This window comes from Curcuma longa, unplaced genomic scaffold (assembly GCF_044706935.1).
Source record: "Curcuma longa cultivar G26 ecotype Majalengka, Jawa Barat unplaced genomic scaffold, ITB_CL_G26_1.1 contig_17358, whole genome shotgun sequence".
Taxonomy (NCBI): Eukaryota; Viridiplantae; Streptophyta; class Magnoliopsida; order Zingiberales; family Zingiberaceae; genus Curcuma; species Curcuma longa.
In genome coordinates this window covers 2989-8980 of record NW_027430576.1, presented here as the reverse complement: position 1 = coordinate 8980, position 5992 = coordinate 2989, and the positions used below count along the sequence as shown (strand labels likewise).

Below are 5992 nucleotides of genomic sequence, written 5' to 3'. Positions count from 1 at the left end.
TCAATTATGGATTGTGAGTTTATTGGATGAGAAGAAAGGATGAATATTATTTTTTAAAAAAATAAATGTTTTTATTATAGCCTTCAAAATTAGTGAATTAAATACTAAATAAATTTTCTTCAAATGATTTTTTAAAAATTTATCTTTTATTAATTATTTGTCTACCATTTTTTTTAATTTTACGGAGGAAGGTTTCGGCGCAAAAAAAACTTTTTAAAGGTAATTGTCGTATTTATTTAAATTTATTCATTTACTTATTTTAGAATTTTTCAAATTCATATAAATTCCACTTCGGTGGCAGAACCCTCCACTTTTGCAACCGATCACCGTCCCTTGCTCCCGCTTCTCTCTTGTCATCCCTTGCTTGTCTCGATCTCGCTTGATTTGACGTCGTCGACAACGGTCGAATAGCATCCTATCGACAAACGAACCCTAGCATGTTTTTTTATGTAAAAAATTTCTCTCCGTCTGTTCTTTGTCAGCCAAAAATTAGGCCCCTATCAGATTATGGGTCCTTGGCAGTTGCCCTGATTGTTCTGGCCCAGGGCCGACCCTGATCCTTATAGTTACGTACCTTTATAGATAAAAAAAATCATCCATCGTTAGTTCACTAATACAATATAAAAAGAAAAAAAACATCGACGGGACACTTGATTATGGCCGAGAGGTTGATGGGCAACGACAAGGTCATGAGCGAGAGCAATCGTCGAGCTCACAAGCATACTATACTATGACCTTAGGACCTCAACGGAACAAGCTCGATTTGTGTTACCATCCTTTTGTTTAATTTTGAAAGTGATCGGTACCTCACGAAAATTGTTCTCCGGCCATCAAAATAAATTGCGAAGCACAAATGGATCCTGATGGCCGATCAAGCTCACAAGTTTTTTAAACTTCCAATGTGTAATGTGTCATTGGTGAAATTTGAACTATCATTATTTAGGAAACATACCTCACCTTTTATCATAGCCCAAGGGGCTCGTTAGCACCCTTACTTGTATAGAAATCCAAATATCCAACTCTTCGAATGGATTAATCGTAGAGGTGAACGGTTCGATCCCATAGAAGTTTTTCACTTGTCATCAAAGTAAGTCAGGAAGTGCGAACAATGATCGCTCTACAATCAACATTCCAATTAGGTTGCTTTTCCACGGAAAGAAATTAATCTGTAGTGAGTCATAGTTGAAAATCGATCCATGGATGCTTGATTAATTAATTGCAAAAGTGTACATGGTAATTTTAAATTGACTAGTTCCTATGGAATTCCCTATCGGCTATCAGGATAAATTCAGAAAATGTTGATATCCATAGCTCGACGACCTAGTTACACAATTTTTCGAACTCCATGGGTATCCGATGATGCCCAACAAGAGTCTCAAACCTTTGCTGCATGGTTAATCCATCTTGTTGTTTATCATCACATTAGTATCCTTTTTCAGCAAAAGGTGGAATCATCACCCCAGCGGCCCCACACGATCGGCCCCACGATCATCGATGAGGAGGTAAATCGGGAAGTTGTAGTTGACCACTACGAAGTAGGGCATTATTGCCTCGACTTTGTCGAGATCATCGCATTAGTACCCTTGTCATTATTTGAGGGAGCAAATTTAATCTCCGTAATGGTCAATTGTAGCTTTCCGATTTACTTTTTCATAAATGATCATGGAGCTGATTGTATAGGACTGCTGGGATGACGGATTCCACCGTCTCTGATTTTAGTTTATGTGTCTTCTCTAGCATATCCTACTCTTTATGGCAAGTTTACTTACACACTGATAAACTTCATTGTTTGAGATTTTTTTTATCCTTGTTAATAATAATGCAGCAACATCAAAGTGTGTTTATCCTAATTAGTTATTATGATTAATCCTTGTTTATGAGTGCTTATGCCAATTATCTAATTAGTAATTAGATCCATATATTGCCCAAAAATAATACCTAATGACTTATTATGTCATATGGGACTAAACTATATACTCTAACACTCATTCTTGAGTTGGGACATGAAGATTGATCAGTGCCTAGCTTGCTATACAAAATAAAAAGTATATTTTAAAAAGAAAAATATCAGTAGATCCTTATCAGTCATTTCATTCTTGGAGATGTAGCAATGGCTCAATGGTTGAGCGGCTTTAGTGATGTGATGTTAAATACTGGATCTCTTTGGAGGAATATAATTTCATTTGTCCTCAAACTGAAGCAACCCTAAGGATTCCATTTGCCAAAAACGGAGAGAGAAAATATTGATTGCAAATGAGAGAAAAGTTCATGTTCGTGTATGAGAAAATAATCGATGAAGAAACATCAAGAAATAGAATCAAAAGTTCTGTTTACCTTGACAATGGAAATGTTGGAAGAAAGAATCGAGGATTCTAGGACATGTTTACTCTAATGAGGCGTTTGATTCACAGAATTGAATAACTTTTACTATATGGAATAAACATTTATTCTTGCTTCATTTGAATTTCTATATTTGATTTTTAAAATTGTTGTAAAGGATAAATGAGGAATAGTTTTCATAATGACAAAATATTCATACATGAAATATTTTGCTGGCTGGTTCAGCTTGCACAACCCCTGCTTGGTCCAACCTCAAGAAATGGCTGAATCACTTTGATACCTTGTGGTGATTTGTTAGGGCAAAGTTGGATGACAACGCCAGACTGCTCGATTTCACTGAAAAGCTGGAAGCTGCTTGTGTCGGAACTGTTGAATGTGGAAAGATGACCAAAGATCTGGCGCTTCTCGTTCATGGATCCGGGTATTCTTAGCCTCTTTCTACTACAACTGCTCAAGCAACAACTATTTTCATGTTTTCTAACTAAAGTGCCTGTTTGCTCAGCGTCACTCGAGCTCATTATCTGAACACCGAAGAGTTCATCGATGCAGTGGCATCTGAGCTGAGAGCTAGGCTTTCTGCGCAATGAGGTTGAATTTGCAAGTTCCTGAAGCTGGGAGTCGGGGAAGGTTCGCTACTTAGTTTACTTCAAATAAAAATTGTTTTCATGTTGGGAAGAAACATTTTCCATTCTTCATTGCTTTCTCAGCATTTGCTACTGCAACTCATCACTGATGGTTTTGATTATTTAAAGTATGACTTTCCAGTACTTCATCCATAGTTTGACATTAACATTTCTCTAGCAGCTCTTGAAATAGTTCCTTACGATCATAATTGATTGACATAGCCATAAATTCACATAGAAATGAGATATGAAATTTAAAAAAAAGGCTTTAAGTTTACATTGGATCAGTATGCAATACTGGGTGCAAACCAAACAAGAATTGGCCGCCGCAGCTTCCAAACTAGGATCGGCCGCCGAAATGTAAATGGCCGCCGGCGCTGGCTTCGAGACGATAACGAAGGCAAACTCAAGGCGGCGAAGCTTTCGTCCTCCATGCTGTAAACCGAGTTTTCACTACTAAAGCCGGTATAATACAAGTCGACCGAGATATAAACGGAGTTCGACTTCAAATCCGGCAACGAAGAAGTATCGATGCAAAGCGAAGAACCTGTGCTCAAGAACAGAGCACGCTTCCCCAAATTATTCATGGCGATGATGGTGCCTTTCTCTGTATCCACATTCCAAACCTCTAATTTGATATAACCTTCTGATTTTTTCGTACTGGTCCGTGCCATCAGTAGATCATCGGAAGACGGACAGAGAAAGTAAAAGACGACGTCAAAATCCCAAGTGGCGTCTGACATAACGGCCACCGGCGTCCATGTCGGAGTCGAGTCCGGCGTGATGAGATCACACGCCGCTATCGTCACTTCGTCGTTTTCTTCGGATCGTGACATCACATACAGCTTTCCCTTGTGAAAGGCTATGTCGTGGTAGTGATAATAATCACCTATCATCTTCCACTTTCTCATCTCCGGCATTAACAGAGCACAAAATGTATTTCCGCAGAGAATAGCTGTAGAACACAAAGACGACGCTGTAATCTCCCCCTCTGGAGGGATCCGAGGACAAGACCCCCCTTGAACTCCTTCAAAGCCCATCCGACGTCCATGGTGGGGATCGAGGGAAGGTTGATATGCACGCCGGTGATAGGGTTCAGGAGCTGCACACTGTACACGCCGGTGAAACGGCTCAGGAGCTGCACACTGACCTTCCCGACGGTTATGAGTGTTGTGGAAATCACAATAATTTCCACCAAAAGTATAATTATTAAAATTATACTCAACAATAGCTATTAACTAAGCAAATACAAGAACACCAAATATTTAATGAGGTTCGGCAAAATATGCCTAAATCCTCCAAAACACTATCAAATATTTCACTAATTTATGAAATATTACAAAATATTACAAACTAGGAGAGAACAATAGAACCTGATTAGAGGAGAGAATACCAATCCAGATTCACAAACTTCTTTACCAAAACAAATAAGGATAGGAGTCTTTTTATAGCCTTAAGACTCTTCCTTATTTTCTAAACTCCCAATGTGGGACTAAAATTTTACCAAAATCAACAAATCTCCACCTTGGTAAAATTTCATATGATTCTCTCACAAAATCAATTTTCAACAATATTGATCAAGTCTAAACAATGTTTAAACTTGATCGCAGTTACCACTTTTGTCATCATGTCAGCAGGATTTTCAGCGGTTTGAATCTTCAGAATTATGATTCTGCCTTCTTCTAGAATCTCACGTACAAAATGATATCGAACATCAATGTGCTTCGTCCTTGCATGATAAACCTGGTTCTTTGCTAAATGAATAGCACTTTGACTATCACAATGCACTTTGATGTGCTTCTGCTCCATTCCCAGTTCACCTAGCAACCCTTGAAGCCAAATTGCCTCCTTCACAGCCTCTGTAAGTGCCATATATTCTGCTTCTGTCGTAGATAAAGCAACTGTTGACTGTAAGGTAGACTTCCAACTGACTGGTGCCTTTGCAAAAGAGAACACATAACCAGTAGTTGATCGACGCTTGTCCAAATCACTTGCATAATCAGAATCACAATATCCAACTACACACTGACCATCTTGTTTGTCCTGCTGAAATACCAAACCAAAATCTACGGTATTCAAAATATATCGTAGAATCCATTTCACAGCTTGCCAATGCTCTTTTCCAGGATCATGCATATACCTGCTTACAACCCCAACTGCTTGTGAAATATCGGGCCTCGTACACACCATTGCATACATCAAACTACCAACAGCATTTGCATACGGTACTTTTGACATGTATTCCCGTTCTGCATCATTCTTTGGTGACATGGATGCAGTAAGCTTGAAATGAGAAGCAAGTGGGGTACTAACTGGTTTTGATTTCTCATTCATACCAAAACGTTTTAGTACCTTCCTCAAATATTCTTTCTGAGATAAACAAAGCCTCCCTGATTTTCTATCTCTTGATATTTCCATGCCGAGAATCCTTTTTGCTTCACCAAGATCCTTCATCTCAAACTCCTTGTTTAATTGGCTCTTTAATTTCTGTATTTCTGTTTGACTCTTGGCTGCAATCAACATATCATCAACATAAAGAAGAAGATAGATATAGGATTCGTCTTGTAACTTGCGGAAATATACACAATAATCATATTTGCTTCTCGTGTACTTTTGCCCTATCATAAACTTATCAAATCGCTTGTACCACTGTCTTGAAGATTGCTTCAACCCATACAGCGATTTTTCCAATTTACATACCAGCTTTTCCTCTCCAGCAACTTTGAATCCATCTGGTTGAGTCATGTAGATTTCTTCATCCAAATCTCCATGTAAAAAGGCAGTTTTTACATCCATTTGGACTAGTTCCAAATCCAACTGTGCTACCAAAGCTAACAAAATTCTGATGGAGGAATGTTTTACAACTGGAGAAAATACTTCATTGTAATCAACTCCTTCCGTCTGAGCATAGCCTTTAGCTACCAATCTTGCTTTGTAGCGAACTTGATCTGTATCAGGAAATCCAGCTTTCTTTGCATATACCCACTTGCAACCAATTGCTTTCTTTTCTTTCGGGAGACTTGATAGTT

General features: G+C 38.5%; 1 pseudogene; it reads right to left on the bottom strand.

The window, feature by feature from the left end:
• Nucleotides 1-3217: 3217 nt before the first annotated feature.
• LOC141816599 (uncharacterized) lies at nt 3218-4503 on the bottom strand (annotated as a pseudogene).
• Between the last annotated feature and the right edge of the window lie 1489 nt (nt 4504-5992).